Source organism: Salvia splendens, chromosome 1 (assembly GCF_004379255.2).
Source record: "Salvia splendens isolate huo1 chromosome 1, SspV2, whole genome shotgun sequence".
In the NCBI taxonomy this organism is placed as follows: Eukaryota; Viridiplantae; Streptophyta; class Magnoliopsida; order Lamiales; family Lamiaceae; genus Salvia; species Salvia splendens.
The window spans coordinates 29,539,503-29,558,727 of record NC_056032.1 but is presented as its reverse complement, the minus strand read 5'-3'; positions in this window follow the sequence as shown (position 1 = coordinate 29,558,727).

Below are 19,225 nucleotides of genomic sequence, written 5' to 3'. Positions count from 1 at the left end.
GTGCAATCATTCCTTTTGAGGCCATTTCCATACCAAGATACTCATTGTAGTCTATCACAATATGCAAATGCAACCATACACTACATGTCATCAACAATACACAATTATATATTGATCATAAATACTACATATCCCACTCTTTGATGCCTTTTTCCCAAAAATATAAGAATTATTAAAATTTAAAATCGATGACTATTTATTTTTGAACCTTTTCAATGTATATCAATTCAATCATTCAAAGCGAAAGAGAAAAACTTTTGAAACTCTATATTTGGGTTATCCTATACGCCCATAATGAGCTTCACAATCATTTTAGATTTCAAACGCTCTTCCATTGTTACAATGGTGGAAACGTGTTGGAATAAATTGATATGAGAAAAGTTGAGATATATTTGGAAAAATCGACAAATTTTGAATAAATACTACTCCCATCATTCATTAATAAACGTTCCATTTTGCTATTTTCATCCGTACACCAATAAATGTCTCATTTCTTTTTTACTAGTACTAATTTTGGTAATGGACCACACATTCCACTAACTTTATCCCACTCACATTTCATTTCATTATAAAATTAATACTACCTCCATCCAAAAAAAATAGATTAATTTTACCCTTTTGGATCTTCTACTAATATTAGACCAATTATAAAAACTTTTAAACCAATACTAACTATGCACTTTATTCTAAATGTGGACCATACAATTCAATAATACTATTTCCACTTCTTCCCCCCATCATTCATCAATAATACAATGTCGACAAATTTTTAATAAATACTACTCCCATCATTTATCAATAAACATTCCATTTTGCTATTTTCGTTCGTACACCAATAAATGTCTCATTTGTTTTTACTACTAATTTTGGTAATGGACCACACATTCCACTAACTTTATCCCACTCTCATTTCATTTCATTATAAAATTAATATTACCTCCATAAAAAAATAGATTAATTTTACCCTTTTGGATCCTCTACTAATATTAGACCAATTATGGAAACTTTTAAACCAATACTAACTATGCACTTCATTCTAAATGTGGACCATACAATTCAATAATACACTTCATTCTAATGTGGACCTCACGTGAAACCTCAACTCTCCGAGTTCTATTGAATTAAAGTGTAAATTATCCCTTTTCCAAGTCAATTATTTCGTCTCCCGAGTACTCTAATCAACTCTAACATGTATTCAAGAGATAGCTAATTAATTGAATATAGAAGGTGCAAAGATAAATCAAATAACTACAAGAGCCAACAAGGAAAATCAATTGAACATCTTCACCAAAAATTCCACAAAATATGTTTAGCTACTCATAGGCAAGTAGTAAAAATAATAAATAAAAGTACGAGACATGAAAGAAATTGATAAAACCCAAGCTTGAATCTTCAATCTTCAGTCTTTTCTTGCATGGATCTGCAGAGCTCAGCTCCAATTGAAGATGGATGAATTATGTGTAGAATACGAAATGGAAGAAGGTGTAGCGGGAAAAGGATTGGAGGCTTTGGGATAGATGTTATAATGAATTAGGTTATGGGTATTCATAGCCTAGAAAAATGTTTAGACATGGTAAAAATTGTTCTCCAAGTATTAGGAAAGATATTATTTTCGAGTCCTCCAAATAATAGGAGAGATTTGGCTTCACAATGCAATAATCTCTTTCCTTGAATTTCCGCCTAAATTCATTCCCGTCATCTTTGACTACACTGCACAATGTTCATAGAATGATTATAACTTTCTCCACAGAACACCGACTAAGACTTTCAAGGTATCCACGCGAAGCTCTTTCGGGGATGAAGAGAATGATAACAATTAATTACTGAATGGACTTCAACAATGCCGGAAAAACCGGCTTGAATTGAGGCTGCTGCACCTTGGCCTTTGTACATTTTTGTGTGTAAAAATGTAACATGCAATATAAGAACATAATTTGCATGATTGACATTTAAAACGAACCAAATCTAGGTCTTAAAAGCATGCAAAATCTGTGTTTGTCAACTGACGTTTTTCCATCCAATTTCTACTACATTTATTAAAATCCGTGTCGTATCTGATGTCGACTTGTAATCGTGGACGGAGGGAGTAGATTATTTACCCTAATTAGAACACAAACATATTGGCGTTGCTCAAAAAATAACTGTAATTGGCAAGCAAGACGAACACTAATTCCCATTAATCCCCTTTACATTATTCCATAACAAGTGGAATATGAACTTAATTACAATAACAATAATTTGGTAATCAATTTGGTTGCCATCCTCTTTTCTTACGCCATATCCAACATACACTAACGACACGATTTTCAGGACCACTGAAAAAAAAATCATTGATAAAACATAGCTAAGAAAAGGAAAAATTCTTAGATCCATTTGGTAAAGTAGTCGAAAAGCTGACGCAAAAAATGCTATGAAAATTAATAAAGCCACCTAGCTAGTTTCAGAACTAGCTTGCCATGAAAAGCAAGGCCATGCAATATTATGTTTTTGCAGATGAAAAATGTCGCAATAAATTGTCTTTCCTAAAAGAGGTTTTTTCGAAGGGAATAATTAATTCGACAACCAATTTGCGTGTATGTCTGTGCCCATATATTTCCATTATTCAGCAAATGGACACACCCTGATTTTACATGCTTTTGTTATGCCTGCCATCTTTCATTCCATCATTTTTTTAGATGAAAATAACCCTCGCTTTTTTTTTGCATGATTTTGGTTAGGTTTAGACTTATTATTTCAAAGTGTTATAAGAAATATTCTCCAATAATTGATTTTCTTAATTACAATACGCACACAATCATAGACATCATATAAAATTTTCAATTGGTATAGGTTGAAGGACAAACGTTTTCCCAATTAAGTTATATTTATATACTTATATTATCACACATACTCCTCTCATCCCCAAAAAATAGTCTCATTTGTGAACGACACAGGTTTTTATGAGATATTGGTAAATTGAGAAAGAAGGAGAAAAAATAGACAAAGTAAGAGAGAGAAGAAAAAGTGGGTAAAATATGAGAGGAAATTTTTTCATTTTTAGAAATGAGACTATTTTTTATGGACATGTAAAAGTTGCAAAATGAGACTATTTTTTATGGATGAAAGAGAGAAGACAAAATGGGTAAAATATGAGAGGAAAATTTTTTATTTTTAGAAATGAAACTATTTTTTATGAATATTTAAAAATGATAAAATGAAACTATTTATATGTTCCAGGTGTTAGGGTTTGTATACTAGAAATCACCTTTCGAGTGATTAAATACTATAAAACTCTAATTATTATTTTCCAAGTAAATGCAACAGATTATTTTTTGCCATAATATTGTTATGTTTTACATTTAATGGATGTTTATTGCATATTTAAATGTATAAGCGAACGTAACTAAGTCTAAGTCTTTGTTTTAGTAGACCGGTTGTGGACCGCGTCCAATTTAAGGTAACACAGTCAGTTCTGAATAAAGAAAAATAAGAATTTCACAACCTAGATAGGTCTAGACTACCTATCGTGAAAGGTTGCAATGTCAGTCCGATTATTTCTAAGCCTTATTGAAATAAGATGACGTTGGTGTGATATAGCACTGAATTTGATCTAAACGGCAAGACGAGTCTTTATGCTATCTACTGAAAGATGAGGTCTTGATAATTAATTTCTTAATCAATGTATGTTAGCATTGAGCATACGATATTGAGTATCTACTACTTTGACTTACCAAAGGTGCGGTTTTTTCGTCACACAACGATCCAGATATATTGTGTAGTGGTGATCATTATCTAGCGGTGCTAGGATTGCTATTATGTTGAATCGTGCGCGAGGAGAGTCTCGTTTGATAACATCCACAAGAGGAGCTCGAAACAGGGTTTTATTATTCGGAACCTAGCTAGTTGGAGTTTGATTACTCTATGAATAATAAATAAGAGTTTCTTGCTAAGTCCACTCTTGGAGATTAAAATATGTTAATTAATTAAGTCCATAGCAGACATTGATTAATTAATGGATGTTTCTATCTTAAGCGCGGGAAATGAATGTAACACACTAAAAGGAAACCCAGAATACTTGTAATTTTGGATTTGGAAAGGCAGTGCAATATTACTTCTGTAGTGGCTGCTTGTAATATTCCAACATAAGCTTTATTAAATTGTGGGTTCAATTTAATTAGTGAAAAGCTAATTGGTGAGGCCATGTCCAAATTCTTCCTTAAATCCCTGACTGAGCCCAATATGTGACTTCATATAAATAGGAGAATAAAGGAGACATAATTAACACTTTTTTTTCCACATCACAAATTTTCGTCCCCCTCCATATAGAGAGAGGATCGAAAATTGCTCTCCTTCCGTGAGCAGATTTCTGTCTTCATTATTTAAGTCCTAGTACACTGGTGAGATTTGCCCACACAAATATCAGTCTACAGTCCGGGACACCAGTCAGAAGATCCGAGGTCGAGTTCTCAAGATCTTCACGTGGAGAAGACGCAAGCCATCTTCGATTCTTAAGTGAATCAACCAGGTAAATTGGCTAACTCCGTAGTACGCATGTTTTAGGGATTATTTGTACTAAAACGTGTTTAGAATTCAAGTTATGAGCATGATACATGTGATAATTGCGCGAATAAAATTTATATAAATAATCTGCTAAATAGATCAGTTTTATGTGATCCGTTAGAACGCACGCTTCCGCTGCCAACCCCTTCAATTGGTATCAGAGCCAGGTTTGGGCACTAATTATTTGGATTTAAATTTCGCGAAATTCATGTATGCATGTGTTATTTGATTACGAGCATGTTCTTGTTGGTTTTTGTTTAATATTATGCATGATGAACTTAAGAACAATCGAATCAAATAACTTGAATTTTATATCGTACGAGACGTGCGATCCGTCGGCGTTCGCACTGAGACGGATCGCGCCACGCGCAATCGGGAATAGGGTTGTCGATTGAGTGGGAGCCAAGGGTTCATGGTCACGGGGCGACACGCAGACAATCAAGGGCTCGTGCGCGCCGCCAACCGAGACCAAACCCTAGGTGGCGCCTGGACCAGGATCGACGCGACGGGATGGCGCGGCGTGGTGGTTCGTCCGAGAACCACCGAGACATCGCGAGACACCACCCCAAACCATAAGAGGAAGGACAGCCGAGACAAGGCTCCAGGCGGTGGCTGAGAGCGACGCACCTTTGTGCGCTCAGTTGGCCGAGACAGTGGGAGCTTCGGGTCTCGGTATGCCGAGACGGGCAACGATCATTGGCCGAGAGCAGCAACACCGACGTGCAAGCCGTTGGCCGAGAAACCGCGTCACCGGACGTGCCGAGACGACGAGACGGAGGCGACGGGCTGGCCGAACAGACACGCCACCCGTCGAGATTGCGTGACCAAGAGCAGCAGCGCCGTGTGCGCGTGCGGCTGGTCGAGACGTGGTCATGGTCGACGCGTCGTGATTCGGCGACGAACTCCTCGGATTTTCGTCATTCATCGTTCGTGCGAACCTCGAGCGATGAGATAACAATGAAAGATTATTTTAATGATTATTTAATTTTTTAATTAAAAGATATCATTAAAATATTATTATTTAATGGAAATAAAATCTTTTGGGAAGATTTACCTAGATTTTAGGAATATTTTTATTATTATCTATATCTATAGAAATAAATAATATTATTTTATTCCTAGATGATATGTGAAGTTCCTGTTGGGCCTGCCTCTCGACTCTAATGTCGAATGACTAGACTCAGGAGTAAGCAAGTGTGCTCATATGAGAATTAATGCAAGGCTCGGTCCAGACACAACGCTCCTTAAATCCACTGGATCACTGGGTCCAGGAACTCAAGAGAACTACAGTGTTTTTGTCGTTGGACACACTCAACTCTCCTTCAAAAATAAATCCCTCAACCCGAATACTATGAATTAGTATAGGGAAGTGGGGTCGATCCCACAGAGATGGATTCGCAGGGTAGTGCTAAGAGACTATGGAAACAAACGGCTGCTGCCACGCAAAGGGGTTGAGATTTTAACTACCACTAGATCTAGGCAAGAAATGTAACGCTAGACCTAGGACACAGAAAACTTACTGGAATCAGACATCAAATCCGAAAGACACAATCACTTCCTTGACCGAGTAAATAACTAACTGATTGAGACTAGGCAGAAAGAATAAAACAGCGGGGAACATGATTCCAAATATAGCAATTACGGTAAAAAGCTGCAGATAACAGATCAGCTCCAGCTAGCTTCGCATGCAAAGTTCCTAACAGATTCAGAAACGCAAATGCAGAAAACAGAGCATACTCCCAGATTCGATCAGAATATAGAAATTGAGATGCCGGAAACTTGCTACGAATTGGAAATAAACCAGATCTACGTAAACTAGGCGGAATGAAATGAAAACACGTAAGCTAGGCATGAAATTTAAACACTCCTGCTCAGAATCACGTCGGACGCTTAATCCACTCCGGATCCAAGCAATCCAAACTCAACAATCAACTAACTCAACTCTATAACTCCGATTCTAACAGATCTGCTCCGATCACCGCCAATTCAATCAATCAAGAACAATCTACAAACAAATCACAAACTCCAGCAAAACCCAACCTCCGATTCATCCAAAAACAGAACCATTCTTCAGATCCAAACGAAAAATATCAGCAAATAATCAGAAACCAACTGCCAAAAAAATAAACAACTCCGACAATCCAACTCGACATCAAGCGAACTCAACCAGCAAACTAGAAATGAACACAATAGACATAAGCGAAAGTAAAAATCCGGAATAAAACAGGAAATATTGGTTAACAAAAGAAAACCGAGCTTCGAACAGCGAAGCTCGGCAGAATCAGTGTAAATAGCAACGGAAATGTAAATTGTTTCTTCGCCCTTGAACTAGGACGGTGTTACAACCCTCGAACCACTCTTGGAAAGCTAAAACGTGAACCCCAGCCAAGTGCTAACTGGAATCTCTCGCGAATTTGAAGTCAAGTGTGTGGAAAGGTGAATCGAGCAAGGGGCTGTTAGTGAGGCCTCCACCCGAGAGGTTCCTCCAGCCTGCATGCTTCTCCCTTTTATAGATGCGGACATAGCCTTCTAGAGTTTTCGTAGAAATCCCTATTCTACCCTTCAACTCCGAGGCTTCCTCCGTCTAGCAATTTTCTTCCAATTGTTCACCCTTTCGCCAGTTTCCTAGGACCATGCAAGCGTCCTCTTCTTTTCCTGGATCTGGCGAAAAACTTCACATACCTGACTTAATTCAATGCGTTAGACCCAGTAATTTCATGAAATGAACCCCTAGACCGATGCATGAAATTAGCCTTATCAAACTGCTCACACTTAAACCATGCTTGTCCTCAAGTATGAAAGACAAGAAAATAGGAATAAGGCGAATTTCAATGCATGGTTACCAAGTAAAACTTTTTAAAAAATGAAAACAAAACAAACTCCTAGACCTAAGAAACTACGGACTTAGAAAAGAAAATAACACAAAGAACAGAAACACAACAAAACAAACAAGCATGAACTAGTTTCGAATTTTTAAGCTACTATCCCCACAAGTTTAAGTTCAATCTGATCGATTACAGTCTTCAAATCTTCCCCCTTCCTTCGTCTGCCTAAACGGTCTGTCAGTTAGTCAAGATAGCCTATTGATTTCCCATATGTTAGGTTCGCTCGATCACTCATTCCTCACCAGGGATGTTAGGATCAAAAACGCTCCAAAGTTAGAGTTATACCACTGATGCGTCGGGTTATGAGAGTTTTCTCCCTATTCTTCCTCCTTTCCTATGAATTTCCCTGGGCCAGGCTACGATTTTTTTTTCTGTATTACAACCCCTTTCCCCTGGACTTCGTCCAGCTTATTCCTCCTTTTTTTTTCCCTGGACTTCGTCCAGCTTATTCCTCCTTAACCGATTTTTTTTCTCCTTCATACTCTACTCCCTAAGCATCAAGTGATAGCCCATTGTTTCATGTTAGCTCTAAAAGTGTTTAGGCTTATAACTCTCTTTATAGTAGGGCTGTACAGCTAGGTTATCTAAGGCGTTTTCCATCGTCCTAACTTCATTCAGATCGCATTCGGCTTATTAAGGAAGAAAGTGTCAAAGTTGATCTGCTTTCTCTCTTCAATCACTCTTACTAAGGGGATCTTGCCTTATTATCTAGCTAGCTCATGCGAAGCACACATCCTAAGACACAAAAACGATACTTACTCCCCCCCTCCCGCTTCACTCAAGCTTGTCCCCAAGCCATCGTAGTGAAGGGGGGAAAAGGGAAGTACTAACACAAATACAGAGCAAAACTTCTCACACTTAGACCGAGCATCGAGCTAAGTGGGAGAATGCGCAATAAACAAACTAAGGCATGCAAAAAAAAACAAAACACCCCCTTCTCACACTTAGACCAAAAGTTGGGCTAAGTGTAAGAAAGGCAACACATATGTACAATTACAGAGCATGCTGGCATATAAGAACACAAACAAAACGGAAAAAAAAAAATAAGGGTTACTTGGCTCCGTGGGGGGTTCAATTCGGGGTCTGGCCCCCGCGAGGGCCAGACTTTGGTGGCGCTGTCTGGTGGGTCACCTTAGCTTTCTTTCTGGCTGGCAACTCCGGTACTCTTGTCGTTCTTCTGTCGGGCGGGGTACGACTGTCTTCAATATCACGGGCCGAGAGGGAGATGGAGTAGTCTGGGGCCTCGGGGCATGCGGTGGCTTCTGCGCAGTCAGACTTCCTTGACCTGGCGTTGTAGAATCGCCGCTAGGCTTCGGAAGTTCCTTCGGTGTCTCTGGGAACCTTGCTCTAAGCCACTTTGTCATTGCCATCATCAACTCAACACCTTCCGTCATCTTTTCAGTACATCTGGTTGATGTCGCCACAAGATCAGACATGCGCCCCTTGAGGGTCACCATTTCCTCCCTAACCTTCCGAACTTCTACTCTTATTTCTTCCATCTCCGTTCGTACTCCGGCGACTTCCTTCCTCACTTTCTCAGCCTCACTACTATCCTTCCCTTTACCCCGCAGGGACACAATTTCATTCCGAACCATCTTCATTTCTGACCTCATCCAACCAACCTCCTTTCGCACTTCCTCTACTTCTATCCTGGCTCCTGCTTCCAAACCAGTAGTATTCTTCACTCCCACCACATCGGATTCCTGTTTCACCTGAGTCTCTGACTGCCCAACCTCGTAAAAGGATACTTCCCTTCCGCGTGCGATCAGCAACCCTTTATTGAAAAAATAATCCATGTTAAAAACCTCAGGGGGCGAACACGTCTTTACCTCTCGGCATGCCTTATGGATCTTCATGATCACATTCCTCTGCAGATAAGCTCCGAGCAAGTGGCACGTGTATAGGTGCCGGGAAGGATTTGCAGTCACTTGATGGCAGGCTTGGGCTATCCAGTAGCCCAAGTGAACTCTTACCCCCGTAGCCATGCACCATGTGAAGTACAGATCGGCGGTAGTCAGAGCGTTGTTGGCTGTGCCCATTAAATTGTAACTAATAAAAGTCTGGGCAAACCTCAGGACCCTATTTTCGATGTGGTGTGCCTTCGAAAAGCTTGTTTTAAACTGACCCACCCTCGGGTGAGTCAAGAACTCCCATGCGCTTTGCGCTTTGAATCCCGGCGTCATTTTCGGGGGACCAATCATCCTCTCGCTCCACAGGCCTTCATCGTCCTCCGTTCGCGTCTGCAAACCCATCCGCAAGGTCCATTCCCGGATGCTCATCATATGTTCCTCACTGAAAAGTCTGAAATGAATGGAGTCGGCATCCAAATCGGTAGTGGACTTAAATCGGAAGGTGGAAAAGAATTCTCGGGCCAGGTCAATCGGAACCTCGGTAGTACTGTGCTTGAGCAACCAATCGAAGCCTATTGCGTCGATATAAGTCCGGAATTCATCGTTGCAAGCAATCGTTTTGAGCTCCGATGAGCTACACATCTTTCCGGACTTAGCGACCTTCCCCTCAGTACTCTTCTCCTTATAAATGGCCGTGCGCTTTGGGTCGTCAAACGTCCTCATTTCATCTAGCAAGCTGTTTGTTATCCACACTTCGGTTGGCTCAAAGTTGAATTCCTCTTCTTGTTCCTCTTCCGAGTTGCTGGACTCAGAAGGGCTCTCGGTTTCTGCGGCATATGGCACCTTAGCTGCCGGCGGAAGTGTGGATTCAGTAGAGTTCCCTCTCGCCTTCTTGGTCGAGGAAGGAGCAATTTGTTTCCCCTTCCTTTTCTTCTCAGCCGCTTGGCGACGTTTCTCCTCATAACTCTCCCCCCTGCCAGGTCTGGGAGAGTTCACCTGTTCAGAAGCTGCGGTCTCTGGACCCAGCAATTCTTCCTCCGTCGGCTCCACAGTTTCATCAATCTCATCAATGAGGCTCCGGCGAGCCCGCCTCCTAGCATCTCTGGGGTTGACCGGCGAGTCGGTCTCCTCTGGGATCTCGGTCAGATCCACAATCAACTTCACCCCGGCGTCAGCGGGTTCCTGGCTAATTTCAGAATCGAGGGCTTCTCCCTCCTTGGACAACAATGGGGTTGCCCCCGAGATGTAAACAGGGGTCTCTACCCCCTCAAATCCTTCTCCGACGTGGGCCTCAGCACCCACCGGTTTCTCAGGGGTATCCCCATCCACATTTTGTTCAGAATTTAGGGCCTCGTCGCCCCCACCTTCACCAACTATAGGGGCTTCCCCCCCCCACAGATTCTTCCAAAACAGGGGTTTCCCCCTCAGTTGCAGAGTCTAATCTTGGTTCGCACATAGCCAACAATTCCAACCCTGTGACCAAATCTGAGTCGTCTTCACGATTCCCTGCGGTGGTTGGTTCCGGGCTAGGGGTCGTGGATTCTTGAATGTCCTCCGGTTGTGTGGTGGTCTCCGAAGCAACTGTCTCCTCTGGTACGGCAGTGGGTTCCGGAATGGCGATGGCTTCTTGAACGGTTTCAGGTTCGGCGACGGGTTCTGAGATGGTCTCCGGTTGTGGTACACTAGAAGACGGAGCAGCTTGTACGGATTTACCCATTGCGGTTGCAAACATGGCGAATGCCTCCATCGCCTTCTCCGCACCCCCAAATTTCTAGAATAGCTCGGCCATAAACGCCGCCGCCCCAGAGTCGGCGGACCCTGAGGTGCTTCCGGTTCCTTGTTTGTTTTCCATAGATGTTGTTTTGGGGAATTTTTGTAAAGAATTTGGGGCGGAATTAGCAAATTAGGGTTAGAGAGAGTAAAAGGGGAGAGGAAATTGGGGATTTTTGTGTTAGTGAATATTGGAGAGAGAATAGGTAAACGAGAAATAAAAAGGCAAAACGATTATAGTGTAGGCATGAGAGAGGACGTTTTGGCAGGCGGTTGCAGGTGATGACGCTTGCGACCGTACGCCTCCCCATAAAGTGCCTTTTGAAATCCGAACCGGTGCCAACTCCCTCCAAAATTTTTACTCCACAACTCCTTACCCTTGTGAATTCCTTCTGCAAAATCACACTTAGAGAAAAACATTAAACTAAAAATTGAAACGCCAGACTCCCCGGGTCTAGGGTATGACAGTATCAAAAACATTCCTTAAGGAGTCTGGTATTTCGAAAATATTTTTGGAAGATTATTTTTTTCTGATTTGTTTGGGTTTTTCTTGATTTAAAGAAGGCGATTGAATATTTACAATTTATGTTCAAGTGTTCCCAAGATTCCCTAGGTCAGGTCATGCTAAAACTTCTTGGATGCTGGACCTAGGAAATTTCTAAGAACACTCACTTCCCAGATCTATTAGGCGATATCATGGAGTGCGCGTAGTGGCATTTCATCCACTACACACATCTCCGAGCTATCCCTAAATACCTTTACCCTATGACCGTTAACAAGAAAAGGAGTAGAGTTTGAAGAACTTCCCTGGATTTCTACAGCTCCATTTGCACGCAGACTCACAACAGTGTATGGCCCAATCCATTTGGACTTTAACTTACCAGGCATTAGCTTGAGCCGGGATTGGAATAGAAGAACCTTCTGCCCGACTTGCAATTCCTTGACCCGGAGGTTCTTGTCATGCCAGAGTCTCGTTTTCTCTTTGTACCACATCGCCGATTCATATGACTCCAGCCTTAGCTCCTCCAACTCCTGCAGCTGCAATTTCCTCTCTTCCTCGCAGGATTCGGGTCTCATGTTTATCTCCTTGACCGCCCAATATGCTCGGTGTTCTACTCCCACGGGCAAGTGACACATATTGCCGAACACAAGCCTATATGGTGACATCCCAATAGGCGTCTTGTATGCCATCCGGTAAGCCCATAGTGCGTCTCCAAGCCTCTTACTCCAGTCTTTCCTGGACGGATTAACCGTCTTTTCCAGTATCGCCTTTATTTCTCTGTTGGATATTTTCGCCTGGCCGTTGGATTGAGGATGATAAGGTATAGACAGTCTGTGGTGGACACCATATTTTCTCATCAGAGCTTCAATAGTCCGGTTGCGGAAGTGCGTCCCATTGCGGAAGTGCGTCCCACTCCGGGATACACCTCCGGATTACTTGGTCGGCTCCCATTCGCCACAAGTACGGGTCATCCCAGAAATAGTACTTGGCTTCGCTCTTCAATTTCATCTTCTGGGCCCGGGAGATTACTTGCGAACTGGGCACTTCTCCAGTGACTAAGTAATTCGCCAGGTCTGCGAACCATGGCTCAGCGTTTTGATGGCATTTCCCTTTTTCGACATCCCCTGGACCTGTTAACTCCATAACCTCCTCCCAGCTGATAGGTCGAGGATTTTTTTTCACGTAGTACAAATGTTCCTCAGGGAATGCGTCCGGTATTGCTTCCTCGGTCTCCCCTTGAAATATCCTGCTCAGATGATCGGCTACTTATTTTCAGTTCCCTTTTTATCTCTAACTTCCCAATCGAATTCTTGCAAAAGCAACACCCAACGGATTAATCTCGGCTTGGATTCTTTCTTCGCCAGCAAGTACTTTATTGCAGCGTGATCAGTGAAGACTATCACCCTCGACCCAAGCAAATATGGTCGGAATTTTTCAAAAGAGTACACGACTGCCAACATTTCCTTCTCCGTGGTGTCATAGTTTTTCTGGGCCTGGTTGAGCGTTTTTGATGCATAGAAAATTACGTAACTTTTTCCGTCAACTCTTTGACCTAGCACCGCCCCTACTGCATAGTCACTCGCGTCGCACATTATTTCAAATGGCAAACTCCAATCGGGTGCTCGGATAATGGGAGCCGATACTAGTCTATCTTTCAGTAGTTGAAAAGCCTTTATGCACTCCTCATTGAAAACAAACTCAACATCATTGTGCAGCAAATGAGTGAGTGGCTGAGCAATCTTCGCAAAATCCTTTATGAATCTTCTATAAAATCCTGCGTGCCCTAGGAATCCTCTTACCTCCTTCTGGTTCGTCGGGTAAGGCAGTTTTGATATCACCTCACTCTTTGCCTGGTCTACCTGTATACCTTTTTCCGAGACTACGTGCCCTAGGACAATTCCCTCAGGGACCATAAAGTGGCATTTCTCGAAGTTCAAAACCAAATGTTTTTCCTGGCACCTTCTCAATACTCTATCCAAACTAGCCAAACATGAGTCAAATGAATTCCCGTACACAGTGAAGTCGTCCATAAAAATCTCGATGCAGTCCTCCAAAAGATCCGAGAAGATACTCATCATACACCGCTGAAAAGTGCCTGGCGCATTGCACAGGCCAAACGGCATCCTCCTGTAAGCATACGTGCCGAAAGGACACGTGAAAGTTGTCTTCTCCTGGTCCTCGGGATCCACATAGATTTGAAAATACCCACTATACCCGTCTAGGAAACAGAAATATTGCTTGCCCGCCAGCCTTTCCAGCATCTGGTCAATGAAAGGTAGAGGGAAATGGTCTTTCTTGGTCGCTTCATTTAACTTCCTATAATCGATGCACATCCTCCACCCAGTGACTAGTCTGGTGGGCACCAATTCATTCTTGTCGTTCTTGACCACCTGTATTCCTGACTTCTTGGGTACCATATGGACTGGACTCACCCATTCACTGTCTGGTATGGAATAAATGATTCCTAGGGAGAGTAGTTTCAATACTTCCTTCAGCACTTCCTCCCTCATGTTAGGATTCAATTTGCGTTGAGGATCTCTGCAGGCTTTTGCTCCTTCCTCCAAACGGATGTGATGCATGCACAAATCTGGACTAATTCCTACCAGGTCAGAGAGTGTCCACCCAATAGCCTTCTTGTTTCTTCGGATTACCTTCAGCAGTTCCTCTTCTTGTCCTTCGGTCAAGCTGCTGTTGATAATAACAGGGAAAGTTTCGTTCTCCTCTATATAAGCATACTTTAGGCCTGGTGGAAGTGTTTTCAGCTCTTTCTTGGGAACATCTTTTTCCTGGGGCAAGGGATTTTTCTCTGTTTTTTCCGTAGTCATTCCCTTCCTCGACCCAGCAGAACCTTCCACACTCGCCACATACGGTGTCTTTCTTGACCTAACTAGTTCCGGATTTGCACAGAATTCCAGAATTGCTTCAGCTAACTCCTCATCAGATAACTCACTTGTGTTCATTGCTTGACACCAACTGGCTACCTCTCTATCAATGGCATGACTCATCTCGGAGTTCTCAATCTGTTCCTGCATTAATTCCGTCTCAAGGTATTCCTGGACCAAAGGGTTAATAACATCTATAGCATGCAGGTTTTCAACGTCAAGAGGTTTCTTCATTGCCTCATCTATACTGAATGTATATTTCTCCCCATTATAATCAAGGCAAATTGTTCCATCAAAAACATCAATGATAGTTTTAGCGGTACGTAGGAAAGGTCTCCCTAAAAGTACTCCGCCCGACTCAGCAGACTCATTATCACTCATCTTAATCACATGGAAATCAGCAGGGTACAAGAAGTCATGTACTCTGACTATCACATTCTCAAGCACCCCTTCAGGACAGATGCATGACCTATCCGCCAATTGAATCACAACTTTCGTATCTACCATGCCTACCCCAACTAACTTCTTGTATATGAAAAGTGGTAACACGTTTATCGACGCACCTAAATCACACATAGCATGCTCGATTTTCACGTCACCAATAGAGATGGGTAAGGTGAACATACCTGGGTCATTGCATTTTGAAGACATCTTCCTCTTCTGAATTACTGCGGAGACATTCTCGCCTATCAGAATTTTCCAACTGGGCCTAGCCTTCCCAGCTATAAATTCCTTGATGAACTTGCTAAAGACTGGCATCTTCAGGGCCTGTAAAAATGGCAGATTGATTTCCAACTTCCCAAAAATGTCCATGAAGTCTACCGGTTCTTCCTTCTGTTTCTTGGCTTCCCCCCGACTTGGAAAAGGTTTCAGTCGCTTCCCTGCTCCGGTAGAACTTTCAGCTGATAACTCTCCAGTTTCTTTTCCCACTACCTCATCTTCCAACTCCGGCTCTGGGTCGAGGAAGAATGGTTCGGTCGGTCTAGGCAATTGTTTCTCCAAATCTTTTTCCTCAAGATCATCCTTGACCAAGGGACTTCCTCCCTCCAAGTGTCTGGGTCTGGGAGTTGTATCCTCTTTCTTCTTGCCTTCCTTAGGATCAGTCCCCTCCTTTGTTCTCACCACCGGTCCCTCATATCCTTTCCCGGACCTCAAGGTAATCTGACTTATATTAGCTCTATCAGGTGGCCTTACTGAGGCCGGAATTTTTCCTTCGTTTCCCCGCATGTCACTCAAAGAAGTGGCTATTTGGGACAGTTGCTTAGCCAACATATCCATGGCTGCTTTCTGTTCTTGCTGAGCGTCTTGAAGCTTGTGCACTACGTCATTGTTCGATTGCAGGTTGTTTTGCATATGTTGCTGAGAACTGACGAGGTCGTGCACCATATCATCGATACTTTTTGGTGGTTTCGGGGGCTGACTGGGCCCTGGCCCTATACTCAGAGTTGGTCCACTCACTTGATTCTGACGAGCGTTTCCTTGACCGCCTGAAGAGTTATTGTATTGATTTCCTTGGCCCTGGTAATTGTTCTGAAAATTCCTTTGGTGTGGTGGTACATAAGAGTTCCCCTGATTGCTCTGATTTCTGTTTCCCCAGTTTGGGTGGTCTCCTTGGTTACGATTGATCCAGTTGCCCTGCCCTTCTTGATTCCTTCCTGACCAGTTACCTTGTCTTTCGGGCTGAGGTGCAAACTGCTGACTTTGTTGTGGTGCCAGCTGATTCTGTTCATTGTCAGTCCATCTGAAATTTGGATGGTTTCTCCAAGGCGCATCTCTCTGTCTTCCTGGATTCCAGCTCCCATCGGGATTCCAACTTCCCATTGCATTGACCTGGGCCTGATAATCTCCTTCCTGGGTCCCGTAATATTGTTGCATTTGATTATCTCCTGGACCAGGAGATTTCTCCTTCCCTTGTGAAGCCAGTGGAATCGTCTTTTCAATCGCGTTCAAAAGAGCCTTCTCGAGCCTATCAATCCTTGCTTCGACTTTGTCATCTTCTTGTTCTCTCACAGCATGCACCGATCCTCTTTTCACTGCATTCCTAGGGTTATCGTACGCCTTCTTAGCGTCAATCAACTTCCCTAGGATCTCTCTTGCCTCACTTCCCCTTTTTCTTGTGAAATTTCCCCCACTCGAGGAGTTCATTAAGTCCTTTGACTCGGGAGTTGCTCCTTCGTAAAACAGAGAGTAGGTCTCTGCCTCTATCATTCGGTGATTCGGGCATGCATCCAACAACCCCTTAAATCTCGACCAATACTGACTCAACGATTCATCGTAATCTTGCTTACACTCTAGTATTTCTTTCTTAAGTGCATTCGTCTTGTTGGAAGGGAAGAAATAATCTAAGAATTCTAACTTGAAGTCCCTCCACGTGCGGATAGAATCCGGAGGCAACCTCAATAGCCACGTATTAGCTTCCCCCTTCAAGGTAAACGGAATCGCTCGTAGGCGATAATCCTCCTCTGTTGCATCATTCGGCCTCTTCTGAATACCACATAACTTACTGAATTCATTTAAGAACTCATACGGGCACTCATTTCTACGCCCAGAGAACGTCGGCAAGATGCCGAGTACGTTTGTCTTGATCTCGATAGTCCTCTGGCGTGGATTCATCACTATAGCTTGAGCTGGTTCTCCATCTAAATGGGCAGTGAGAGAGCCGATTTCTGGATCTGGGTCTACCACCTGCGCCATGACTACTTCCTCTTCTTCCCCTGTTTCTGACTCTGTTTCTGATTCGGGTGGTGATTCTGGATCTTCGCGTCCTGATGACGTCCAAGATTCGTCGCTAGTAAATTCACTCGGAAACGGGCCTCCCGTGGTGAACCCTGATCTGGTGGTCACAGTAGAGACTGTATCCTTAACTTGCCAATCAAACTGACCGTGTTTCCACCCAGATGAGTTGCTCCAGTAGGTAGACCTTGAGCCTCTGCTCATAAACTGCAAACAAAAGAGAAAGAAAACAAATCAAAACTATTTACACCACAGACTCTGAACACTAACACTAAGCACGCCATCCATCCCCGGGAACGGCGCCATTTGAAGTTCCTGTTGGGCCTGCCTCTCGACTCTAATGTCGAATGACTAGAATCAGGAGTAAGCAAGTGTGCACATATGAGAATTAATGCAAGGCTCGGTCCAGACACAACGCTCCTTAAATCCACTGGATCATTGGGTCCAGGAACTCAAGAGAACTACAGTGTTTTTGTCGTTGGACACACTCGACTCCCCTTCAAAAATAAATCCCTCAACCCGAATACTATGAATTAGTATAGGGAAGTGGGGTCGATCCCACAGAGATGGATTCGCAGGGTAGTGCTAAGAGACTATGGAAACAAACGGCTGCTGCCACGCAAAGGGGTTGAGATTTTAACTACCACTAGATCTAGGCAAGAAATGTAACGCTAGACCTAGGACACAAAAAACTTACTGGAATCAGACATCAAATCCGAAAGACACAATCACTTCCTTGACCGAGTAAATAACTAACTGATTGAGACTAGGCAGAAAGAATAAAACAGCGGGGAACATGATTCCAAATATAGCAAGTACGGTAAAAAGCTGCAGATAACAGATCAGCTCCAGCTAGCTTCGCATGCAAAGTTCCTAAAAGATTCAGAAACGCAAATGCAGAAAACAGAGCATACTCCCAGATTCGATCAGAATATAGAAATTGAGATGCCGGAAACTTGCTACGAATCGGAAATAAACCAGATCTACGTAAACTAGGCGGAATGAAATGAAAACACGTAAGCTAGGCATGAAATTTAAACACTCCTGCTCAGAATCACGTCGGACGCTTAATCCACTCCGGATCCAAGCAATCCAAACTCAACAATCAACTAACTCAACTCCATAACTCCGATTCTAACAGATCTGCTCCGATCACCGCCAAATTCAATCAATCAAGAACAATCTGCAAACAAATCACAAACTCCAGCAAAACCCAACCTCCGATTCATCCAAAAACAGAACCATTCTTCAGATCCAAACGAAAAATATTAGCAAATAATCAGAAACCAACTGCCAAAAAAATAAACAACTCCGACAATCCAACTCGACATCAAGCGAACTCAACCAGCAAACCAGAAATGAACACAATAGACATAAGCGAAAGTAAAAATCCGGAATAAAACAGGAAATATTGGTTAACAAAAGAAAACTGAGCTTCGAACAGCGAAGCTCGGCGGAATCAGTGTAAATAGCAACGGAAATGTAAATTGTTTCTTCGCCCTTGAACTAGGACGGTGTTACAACCCTCGAACCACTCTTGGAAAGCTAAAACGTGAACCCCAGCCAAGTGCTAACTGGAATCTCTCGCGAATTTGGAGTCAAGTGTGTGGAAAGGTGAATCGAGCAAGGGGATGTTAGTGAGGCCTCCACCCGAGAGGTTCCTCCAGCCTGCATGCTTCTCCCTTTTATAGATGCGGACATAGCCTTCTAGAGTTTTCGTAGAATCCCTATTCTACCCTTCAACTCCGAGGCTTCCTCCGTCTAGCAATTTTCTTCCAATTGTGCACCCTTTCGCCAGTTTCCTAGGACCATGCAAGCGTCATCTTCTTTTCCTGGATCTGGCGAAAAACTTCACATACCTGACTTAATTCAATGCGTTAGACCCAGTAATTTCATGAAATGAACCCCTAGACCGATGCATGAAATTAGCCTTATCAATATGGACAAGAATAATTTAATAGTTTCCTAAAATTTATGTTTCTAGAATCCTGATTAGGATAGATATGTATAAATAAATTAAATAATCAAACTTCTCTTCCTAATCTTGAACATGGAAATAATTTG